This window comes from Meles meles, chromosome 21, assembly GCF_922984935.1.
Source record: "Meles meles chromosome 21, mMelMel3.1 paternal haplotype, whole genome shotgun sequence".
Lineage (NCBI taxonomy): Eukaryota > Metazoa > Chordata > Mammalia > Carnivora > Mustelidae > Meles > Meles meles.
In genome coordinates this window covers 10395024-10406599 of record NC_060086.1, presented here as the reverse complement: position 1 = coordinate 10406599, position 11576 = coordinate 10395024, and the positions used below count along the sequence as shown (strand labels likewise).

Here is an 11576-nt window from a genome sequence, read left to right as displayed (position 1 = left end):
GAGAAGAGAAAATAGGCCAAACTGTGGGCTGGTTTTCAGTCTGTCACCCACAAGATGGAGGGCAACTGTGTCCATGGAAGGACCTGGACCAAGTTAAGAATCTTGGTCCGGGAGGATGTGTCGCAATTTCCAGTTGCTCTGGAGATAGACCTCCTCCCTAGGATAATGGTGTGTAGAATAAGTGTCAGTTTGGATTTCAGTTGGATTTGAAAGTAAACCGTAATCGGGAATAGAAAGGTACATCTTCTGGTTAGCCCTGCTTTGTGGGAAGGTCTTGGGGGAAAGATGACATGGATAAGAGGGTTAATTTGAGCCCCTTTTCTAGAGACAGGGAGAGAGTGCTTCTGGGAACTGCTTCGGCCGACTGCTGGGCTTACAATAAACAGTAAATGCTTGTTGACTCTATGTTTTGTACACCGGTGCCCTGCCCAGATCCCCATTACCAAGCTGGCACACCCATCCTCTGGCCGCTGAGTTTTGGCTGCTGAGTACTCAAAACTTCCCCCCTTCTCTAGAGACTCTGGAAAGTTGTCCTCAGATGATGGGAGATTCCTCGCAGGAGTTAGCTGTCCTCCATACCCGCCAGCCAGCGGCTGATTGATATGGGGGATACAAAAGGCCAATTCACTAGGTCTGTCTCAGTGGGGGACGGGGAGAACTGTGGTGCAGAACCCTCCTTTGTGGATCAGGCCAGACTGTATCTGAGACTGCATCCATGCTTGGTTCTTGCCTCTCTCTATCCTGTTTCATTCCTTCCCATAAAGACTTTTCTGGAAGGGACGCCTGGCTGGCTCAGATGGGGGAGCATGTGACTCCTGATCTTGGGGTCATGAGTTCAAGCCTCACTTTCGGCATAGGGTTTACTTAAAAAAAAAAACACAAAAACTTTTCCTGAAGAGCACTTCCCCAACAGATCACATGGCTCTGAATCCCTTTCTCAGGCTCTGCTTTAGGAAATCTGATCTAAGACATTTGGTGCCATGGGTGGTCCCAGGAAGCTGACTGTAAGAATGGATTGTGGAGTTGGCCACTCAGCCAGGAGGCAGGGAGGACCCCCATCACTGCTGGTGGGCGGAGTACTGGTAGTTTCTGGTGTGAGGTGGCTGTTCAGTTGTGGGACACTCAACTGTGGTGAACTGGGATGGGATATAGGTAGAAAGGGATGCGCTGCTGGCTTATGTAGGGTTTGGGTGGAAAACGAAATAGAAAGTTTAATGGAATTGGGTGGCTCTTGCTGAAAGCCATTAGTTGCTTAAAGAGACAGTGACACCCTCGGGACAGGTAACCACCAATTTCATGTAAAGTGAGTGTCAGAGCCTCACTGGTAGCATTTAGGAAGTCTCCTACAAGGAGAATCACTACTGAAGGTCACATACAAGACTTAATGGAGAAGGAACACTTCAGTGAAGACTGGTATTAATGTTTATTGAGCATTTGCCATGTTCCAAACATCGTGTGCTTTATATGGATCATCTCTCTTTAACACTGAAGTTTACAATAGGTAATTCACGTGCCCAAAGGCACACAGCATGTGGCAGAACTAGTATTTGAACCCAGCCAGACCACGTTCCACTTTGCCTCCAAATCTAAACTCTTAAGCACTAAGCTATATTATGTCTTACATTATTTTTTTAAGCTTTTTTTTTTTTTTTTTTTTTTCCCTTTTAGAGAGAGTTGTGTGTGCGTGGGCACCTGACCTGGGACAAGGATGTGAGAAGGGGAGGGAGAGAGAATCCTAAGCAGGCTCCATGCCCGGCGTGGAGCCCAACTCAGGGCTCTGCCTCATGACCCTGAGATCATGACCTGAACCGAAATCAAGAGTCAGTCGCTTAACTGACTGAGCCACCCAGGCACACCTTTTATTATTAAACATCAAACACTGCAAAGTGGCAAAACTGTGTTTTTGTCACCTGTGTGAAAAAGAATTCTGATTCAAGATACCATAAAATCATACAGTTACAAAATCTTAAAATTGTCACAGGTCCCATGGGATTATCAAACCCACCCTGATGGGTGAATCCCCAGTTTTCAGGCACATTTATGTAACAAATCCTTCATAAACATGTTGAACTGGAGAAAACATTTTCTGACAGTTGACTATCCAGGTTCTGATTGCCAGAAACATCCTCCTGAGCTGACAACTATATTGATCAGTCTTACAGATCAGTCTTAACAGCTTTCCTTCATTGCTTCGGGGTGCAGGAAGACAAAAAAGAATTAAGACAGTTTTGTGATTTCAATGTTTGAAAAGCTTTTTGGTGTTAGTCACCGTATCCATCATACCTTCTCTTCCAAACCTCCAAAAGGAAAGGGAAACAAAACATTAGGGTCATGCATTTTATTTTGCTCGAGTTTGGGCAAGTTAGAGTAAGATTTGTTGGCTCGAGACACTTCTTTCTTAACCTTTTTAATATTGCAAAATTGGAGGGGACTAAGGCAAAAAAGGGAACAGAACAGTAGAATCTAGGTTCTAATCAATTACATCAGTAAATGGGTGCATGGAGCATGTTTTTAGAAAATATTTGCTATGGTACTGGGGGCAGAGAGGAAGCCTGTGATTGGTTCTATAAAATTTTTCTATTGTTTTTCCAAAAGTACTGGAACCATTTGAGCACAGCTAGGCCCCCTGTCAGTATCTCGACATACTTTCCCTACAGGAGGAACTTCTGACCTGCACCTTCCACCTGGAGGCTAGATTCCCCATAGTTCCTTTCTTTCTTTCTCACTGGGGAGGAAATGCTTCTAAACTTTGGTCTTTTTCCCTGTCTGAGGAGGCTAAAGCCCCCTGCATGTGTAGAGGAAGGATCAGGGAAGCACCGACATGGTGAGACCTCCCAGATTCCTAGAGAACACCAAAGACATGGAGGAGGGTGGGGGGGGGGGGCGGAGCTGTGAAGCACTCCTGGTGGGTTTTCTGGGACTTGTATTTGTCCCAAAGGTCTGGTGCTGCTGGTCTTCCTTCTCCCGGGTCGACCCCTCCGGCTCCGAGTTCCTGTGTGCGGGTGGTGGAGGGGTCACCCCAGCAGGATGTGGAGGGAAGCTCCTCCTCCACGGTGCCCTCGCCCCTGCCCAGCCCAGCTTTGTGCTTTGACTTAAACCTAAATGATGGGACCCATCAGGAAAGGCGTGGGAGGAAAGAATGAGCGTTCTTTCTAACCTTGTACAGACTTCTAGAATGACTTCACCAGTAAGTGCAGTTCTGGTGGTTTAGACCTGAGGAGAAAGAAACCTAGAGAACGTCCAGAAAAAGAAAACTACAGGGGCACCTGGGTGGCTCAGTGGGTTAAGCCTCTGTCTTTGGCTCAGGTCATGATCTCAGGGTCCTGGGATCGAGCCCCGCATAGGTTCTCTGCTCAGTGGGGAGCCTGCTTCCCCCTCTCTCTCTGCCTGCCTCTCTGCCTACTTGTGATCTCTCTCTCTGTCAAATGAGTAAATAAAATCTTAAAAAAAAAAAAACAAACAAAAACAAGTACAGTATACATCCCTGGTTGTGAGCGCAACCAGGAGAAAATAGGTTGCGCTGTGTTACTACAAACAGATAAACAACCTTAAACCATTGGGGTTATCTTGTTTCTATGAGAAAAAAAGCTTATATTTGTTGTGCACCCGACGTGTCTATTTCTGCGCTGAATACTTTACCTGGTAAGTTAGTATGCTCCGCCCCTAGAACTACATGCTGCAGAAAGGGTGACTCAAACAACAGAAGCTAAATTTTTTTTTTTTTACAGTTTCGGAGGCTGGAAGTGAGAGGTCCAAGTGACAGCAGAGTTGGTTTCTACTGTGCCCTCTCCTAGGCTTGCTGACAGCGGCCTTCTTGCTGTGTCCTCGCGCGGCCTTTCTCCTGTGTGCGTGCGCTCCTGGATGTAAGGACATCAGTCCTATAGATGAGGGCCAACCCTATGACCTCATTTCACTTTACCCCCTTGTCTCCAAATGCAGTCACATTAGGGGTTAGGGCTTCAACGTACGAATTTTGGGAGACACAATTCTTTTTTTTTTTTTTCCTTTTCTTCCCCCCCCCCCTTTTTTTTATTCATTTATTTGTTTATTTACAGCATAACAGTGTTCATTGTTTTGGCATCACACCCAGTGCTCCATGCAGTACGTGCCCTCCCTATTACCCACCACCTGGTTCCTCACCCCGCCCCCCCCCCCCCGCCCCTTCAAAACCCTCTGGTTGTTTTTCAGAGTCCATAGTCTCTCATGGTTCATCTCCCCTTCCAGTTTCCCTCAACTCCCTCTCCTCTCCATCTCCCCATGTCCTCCATGTTATTTGTTATGCTCCACAAATAAGTGAGACCATATGATACTTGACTCTCTCTGCTTGACTTATTTCGCTCAGCATAATCTCTTCCAGTCCCGTCCATGTTGCTACAAAAGTTGGGTATTCATCCTTTCTGATGGAGGCATAATACTCCATTGTGTATATGGACCACATCTTCCTTATCCATTCATCCGTTGAAGGGCATCTTGGCTCTTCCACAGTTTGGCGACCGTGGCCATTGCTGCAATAAACATTGGGGTACAGATGGCCCTTCTTTTCACTACATCTGTATCTTTGGGGTAAATACCCAGCAGTGCAATTGCAGGGTCATAGGGAAGCTCTATTCTTAATTTCTTCAGGAGGGGAGACACAATTCTGTCCTAACTTAGGAGGGTATTTTCAACGTACTGGCTTCCAGTGTATTCCCAATACATGTAGATTTACAATACATTTTTAATAACTACTTAGTAGTATGTCCCAATTTTATTGTATTTTTTAAAAAAGATTTTACTTATTTGTTTATTGGACAGAGAAAGACAGCTAGAGAGGGAACACAAGCAGGGAAGTGGGAGAGGGAGAGAGAAGCAGGCTCCCCCCCCAAACAGGGAGCCCAACGCAGGGCTCAATCCGAGGATCCTGGGATCATGACGGGAGCCAAAGGCAGATGCTCAACAACTGAGCCACCCAGGCGCCCCAGGTGCGTCCCAATTTTAGAATTGGTCAATCCGAGCTTCAGAAAGCTAAGGTCAGATAGGTAGATAGGTAGTAAGGATCGGAGACAGAATTCATCTGTCCAGTTCTAGATCCTGAATTCTCAGCAGCACGTGGTGTATCTTTTTCTTGAATACACCCTGTTTATATAGTGCTTTAAGTTGTAAGTGCTTTAAGTTTTGAAGAGCATAGGAAATAGGAATTTTTCCTATGGTCTTCAAAAGCTCTGCAGGGAAAGCAAACAGTATAGTCCTCATTTTACAGAAGAGATGGAGGCACAGAGAGAGGACCTCACTGTGACTCGTTATCTCTGAAATGGAGGCTGGAGCCTCAGGTCTCCTCAGTGTAACATAGACCCCAACACTACAGTGAGAGACAAGTTCTGTATCTGATGTTTTCACAGCCTTCTGGTTCTCTTTCTGGCAGCAAACTGAGTGAGCTTCACTCCCCATTCCAACATCTTCCTAGATAAAGATGTTCTCCCAAAGGGGTCACTGCAATTCCAAATTGTCCCTTGTTGAATGGTGCTGGTGAGATAGGTGTACTAGTTACTGCCATCATGAGAAAACATAAAGGAAGCTGGTATTTGATCCAGAAGGGGCAGGATTTTAGCAGGAAATCCTTTTTAGTAGGAAAGACCCATCATAAACTCAAGAGGATGGCCCTTGGGCAAACCCTGGAATTTGGCCACAGGCCAGCTGTCACTAATCAGGAGACAAAAAAAAAAAAAAAAAAAACTTGATTGGGGGCAAAGGAAACCAAAGCAAACAATCCTTAAGGACACAGAGGTAAGACTCGGTCTCTCTTGTTCCCGTCTTAGTGAATTTGGATTCTATTCCACAGGGTCCATCCTGCTCCCAGGCTTTGCCACCAACCCCTAAAACACACCCTCTACTGAAGTGGGCAAGCTGCTCCTGGTTTAAGGGGCTGGTCTTAGTGTAGCTCACTGCAATTTTGCACGAGTACCTGTTCACAGCTTTCAAATCTATCAGACGCTTGTTTCTTCTCTTTCCTTCTCCACAATGGCTTGAGACCATGTTAGTTTTCTGTTAGTGGTATCCTGTCACCTGGTTTTGCTGTAGATGACGTCCATGAGTTTCCCTTTGGCTATCTTAGTTGCTCTGTTTTTAAGGAGAGACTTGGGGAGATTTAAAAACGATGCCCCTATCACTATCTTCTCTCTGAGAGCAAGGGACACCTTCACAAAACACACTGACAGAGTGTCCTACATATGCATCTCATTAGCTAGAATTATAACACGTGGCCATGCTTAAATAAACCCAGTGTGAGGAGGGTGTTAAACCGTGATTAGCATCAAGATTCACTTCCTGGAATTAGAACAAAAAAGGAAGACCACAGAAGTACATAGATGGTGAGAAATTGAACTTGACTGGGCCCTGCCTGAAAGGAAGATGTGCTGGGTACACATACACCCAATTTGTGTAACTGGAAAAGTTTCCTGGAATGACACTGATTACATAGGAAAATGAAACATAGTAAATTCCAAATATAATTTTATTAATACTTTAAATACAATCTACTAAAAAAAAAAAACCCTTAAAAAGTACAAAACCAAATTTCACAGAGACTGGATTTAATGTGAGGGGTGTGCCTGCCTGTTCATAAGTTCGTTCCAGTCAGGAACACAGGAGGCTAAGGCTACCCGCATGTCAGGTGCACTATTGAGCCCGTTTCTTTTCTTTGTTTTTAATCGTGTCAAGACTGAAAATCCTAGTTCACACAAATAAGTAGTTGTGAATGGTAATAACAACAACATACTCTTTCTACTTAGTAATGGAAATTCATCTTTAATCTTAATCCAAAATGTTGATAAACTCAGTGTCTTATAATAATTCCTTAGCGTGAAAGATGAACTGAGCTGCAATAATTCATTCTCTTCTTCGGGCTCCAAGTTTAACTCAATGATTGATTTCGCGGTCTGAAAAACAAATGGATCTTTTATCCAAATACTTTCCTTTAATGATTTAAATTTCTCTTCTGGAAAGTAATGATGAAAGGTTTGAGACAAAGAAGCGAGATGCATCATTATCTCTAATTTTATTTCCTTTAAGCGGTCTTCATTCATGATGTTCTCTTCAGCGTGTTGCAACAAAGTTGGGAACGTATAGTAACTAGGGCGATTACTTTTAAGTCTTGCTTGCCACAACAGTAATGTCTTTTGGAATCCTAGAATACCTTCAAGATACTGAAATACAGGGGCGCCTGGGTGGCTCAGTGGTTTAAGCCGCTGCCTTCCGCTCGGGTCATGATCTCAGGGTGCTGGGACTGAGTCCCGCATCGGGCTCTCTGCTCAGCAGGGAGCCTGCTTCCCTCTCACTCTCTCTGCCTGCCTCTCTGCCTACTTGTGATCTCTCTCTGTCAAATAAAAATAAAATCTTAAAAAAAAAAAAGATACTGAAATACATTGTTTTTTGCCGTGTACTTTCAAATTTAACTCATTAAGAATGCCAAAAACATCACTTAAATAGGCCAGTTTTGTTACCCAAATGTCATCTTCAAAAATATTTGCCAAATGAGATTGCTTTTCAATGAGGAAAATGTACATCTCATCCCTGAGTTCCGATACTTTGCTCAATACTTTTCTTTATGACAACCGACAAACTTCTGTATGAAACAGTAAGTGGGTATGGTTAATTCCAATCTCTGAACAGAATATTTCAAGAAGTCATTCGGGGTCCACTCTAGGAACGCGGGAGGACTGCGGCCTTGTTCTCCAATCGCTGAGTCTGGTTTTGGGGGTATCTCACCTCAGCTCAGCTTTTCCTTGAACGCCCCATAGCCCTACAATTTCTTCCTCTACATACTTCCTCAAAGTTCTTTCCAGTGTTCCAAGTCATCTTAAGAACATAACATTGTTATGCATTGTCTTTCTTGTCTAAACCTTGTCTTCTCCCCTTCATACCTATTCCCCCCTCCTCCTGCCCCATTCCTACACTAAAGTGCCTAAAAAATTCAGGAAGGTAGCTTATTGAATGCAGATGGCTGTGTATGTTTTTGTATTTATGTAGTGTGTGCGGCAGGGAGAGAGCCTTAATAATAACTCCATTCTTTGCCTGCTGATCTACTGGCACAAGGAACCTTACGGGGCCTGGTGATATTCTTACTTTCCAGTTCACTTGAACACTTAATGTAGCTCCTAGAAGAAATGTTCTTCCTGCGAATCAGAACCATAACCCAGAAGACTCTGGGTTTGGAGATATGAAGCACAAATTCCACAAGTGAGTTACTGCATATGATAGTAATAGGGGTTATTACCCCTGTACCCCTTGGTTCCTGTACCCACTTAATCTTTCTGTTGGAGACAAAATATTGTACGTATGTTATTGGTTCGAGTTATCAGTGCACATACTGTATCCTAGAGGACAGCTCCCCAATGTTGCAAGTTTTAATTCAGCTGAGTCTTCAATATACCATTCCATAGTTGTTGTTTTTTTTTTTTTAAGATTTATTTATTTGACAGAGATTACAAGTAGGTAGAGAGGCAGGCAGAGAGAGAGAGAGGAGGAAGCAGGCTCCCAGCTAAGCAGAGCCCCTGATGCGGGGCTCGATCCCAGGACCCTGGGATCATGACCTAAGCCGAAGGCAGAGGCCCCAACCCACTGAGCCACCCAGGTGCCCCCATTCCATAGTTTTTTAAGATTTTATTTATTTGACAAAGAGAACACAAGCAGAGGGAGAGAGAGAAGCAGGCTCCTCACTGAGCAGGGAGCCTGACACAGGGCTCGATTCCAGAACCCTGGGATCATGACATGAGCCAAAGGCAGATGCCCAACCAACTTAGCCACTCAGGTGCCCTTCCCATTCCACAGTTCTATCAGATAGCTGCTTCTCGGTGATAAGTAAGCACCATGAATTCTGCGGTTACAGGCTCATTGTCAGACCTCCTTGACCATAAAACGTGTTCCTTGATTTAAGGTATGTCTAATGGATAAGGCATCCTATAAACCCTCAGATGATGGTGCCGGTGGAGATAAAGCAGTCAGGGAAAACAAACTCCATGTTTAGAACTTGTGTCAATTCTGGTGTAATATTTTCTCTCTTTTGTAACTATCATACCTAGTTCAATGGTGGGCATATGGGAAAGACTAAGAAAGTGCTCAATCCCTTGGGAATAGTTGTTCATATATTTTTCTTTGAAGCAATGCAGTGTAAGATAAAAACGACAACTTTTAAGAGATGGCTAAATGTTGCCACCTGTGTCATCTGAAGAACAGTTGAAAGAAAATTTTTGTTCAAAAGCAAAATTAGTTTCTTTTTGTTAGGGACTGATGCCTACTGAAGAGAAGTGGACTTTTTAAATTTTTTAAAAAGATTTTATTTATTTAAAGAGAGAGAAGGGAGAGGACATGAAGAAAGGAACAGAGGGAGAGGAACAAGCAAGCAGACCCTTCTACGTGCGGAGTCCGATCCCACAACCCTGAGATCATCACCAGAGCTGAAACCAAGAATCGGAAGCTCAACTGACTGAGCCACCCAGGTGCCCCAAGATGTGGACTCTTAAATGAGTGCCTCACAAGGCCCTCTCACTGGAGCAAACTGCATGAGTCAGCTAAAGCTTAAGACACAAATGCACCCCTTGCCATAGTCTGCTCACTTCTCGGGCAGAAATGCAGCCGCCTAATTGGTACAAGCTGTGGGAAAATGGTAACTCAGGGAAAAACCCCCAAACTCACAGTGATCTTAGAACATTAGAAGAGGGGCGCCTGGGTGGCTCAGTGGTTTGGGCCACTGCCTTCGGCTCAGATCATGAACTCAGGGGTCTGGGATCCAGTCCCGCATCGGGCTCTCTGCTCCGCAGGGAGCCTGCTTCCCTCTCACTCTCTCTCTGCCTGCCTCTCTGCCTACTTGTGATCTCTCTCTGTCAAATACATAAATAAAATCTTTAAAAAAAAAAAAAAAAAAAAAAGAACATTAGAAGAGCTGGGGCACCTGGGTGGCTCAGTGGGTTAAGCTACTGCCTTCGGCTCAGGTCATGATCTCAGGGTCCTGGGATCGAGCCCCGCATCGGGCTCTCTGCTCAGCAGGGAGCCTGCTTCTCTCTCTCTCTCTCTCTCTGCCTGCCTCTCTGCCTACTTGTGATCTCTGTCAAATAAAATTAAAAAAAAAAAAGAACATTAGAAGAGCTGTTAATGAAGAGGAGGGAGTAATGTGCCATCTACGGTTCCAGGAATCTCAAAAGAAACAATAAGCATTACTAGGGGGTATATTTTTGCTCAACAAAAGTTTCTGACTGGAGCTGTATAGCAAGCAACTGACTGCTGACTCCATCCTGCCAGACACCATAGGCTAGAAAGTGTGTCATAGTAGGAAGCTGCATTAGATCAATGACCCTCAAGAAGGAAAGGGAATCTCCAAGAGGCTGATGGAATTTGAAAAGGCACGTAAATACTACACTTTTGATTTTTCTTGTATTTAATTTGAAACGTCAAATGTCATTAAAGGATCATACTTGATTTGTAAACTTAAAGGACTCATATCTAAAGTACCTTGCAAAATACTTTTTTTTTAAAAGATTTTATTTATTTATTTGACAGACATATCACAAGTAGGCAGAAAGGCAGGCAGAGAAAGGAGGAAGCAGGCCCCCTGCTGAGCAGAGAGCCCAATGCAGGGCTCCATCCCAGGACCCGGGGATCATGACCTGAGCTGAAGGCAGAGGCTTTACCCCACCGAGCCACCAAGGGCCCCTGCAAATCACTTTCTATTCTTTAAAAGACTTGCCAGTCCAATTCCAACCCAAGATATGCCATTTTCTAAGGATATGGGAGGTCACAAAGTTCTGGCACAGCCCTCCCCCGCCCCCAGCCCCAATCTGTCCTCACGCTCCCTGCTTTACCTGTCCATTTCGGTATAATCCAGTTTTTCCACCAGAAACGCAGCTGTCTTCCAGGCTCAATTTCTCTGAGGAAACTCCAACTTCCTCAATGCCCTGTCCCTCCCCCCAAATATTAATAGATTCTGATCCCACGATTTTTTGTGGTCCTCATAGACCCAAACGCCTTCCACCCTCGCTTTAATCAGTGTAATTTGGAGGCGCCCAGGCTAGCACAGTTAAGGGACATGCTCAGGTTTCAACTCAGGTCTGATGGCAGGGTCATGGGATCAAGCCCCCACAGCAATCACTGAGCAGTCTGCTTGAGATTCTAACAAATAACACAACATAATATAACATAGCATAACACAACATAAAACATAACATAAAATCTTAAAAACAACAATCAGTGTATTTTGTACCCCTATGCTGTTTCCCCCACCCGCTGACTTAAGGACCATGAGGTCCCCCACTCCTTCTCACCCCCGAGACACGCACCACGTGGGCGGCCACCACCCCACGGGGGCTCCACGGTTGGCTGGAATCAGGGAAGGGCCAGCGGGGTCGCTTTCGCAAATTCGGGGCTGTCGCGGTCACTACTAGTAGACTGGCTCCAAAAGCTGCCAGCGGGATCAGCACCGAGGGAAGTCAAACCGGGAAAAGCACACGAAAAACCAGGCAAGAAACCCTCCTCCATACTCATCCCGGATCCGGGGCCCTCATCCGGGGCCCTCATCCGGGGCCCTCATCCGGGGCCCTCATCCGGGG

The 11576-nt window shown here is 45.0% G+C and overlaps 1 long non-coding RNA gene across 1 annotated transcript; it reads right to left on the bottom strand.

The window, feature by feature from the left end:
- Positions 1 to 6760: 6760 nt before the first annotated feature.
- Positions 6761 to 11575, bottom strand: LOC123934048. Its single transcript, XR_006816728.1, has 2 exons — positions 11307 to 11575; positions 6761 to 6914 (listed from the first exon to the last, which is right to left on the bottom strand). It is a non-coding gene; the product is annotated as an uncharacterized LOC123934048 (long non-coding RNA).
- Position 11576: the final 1 nt, after the last annotated feature.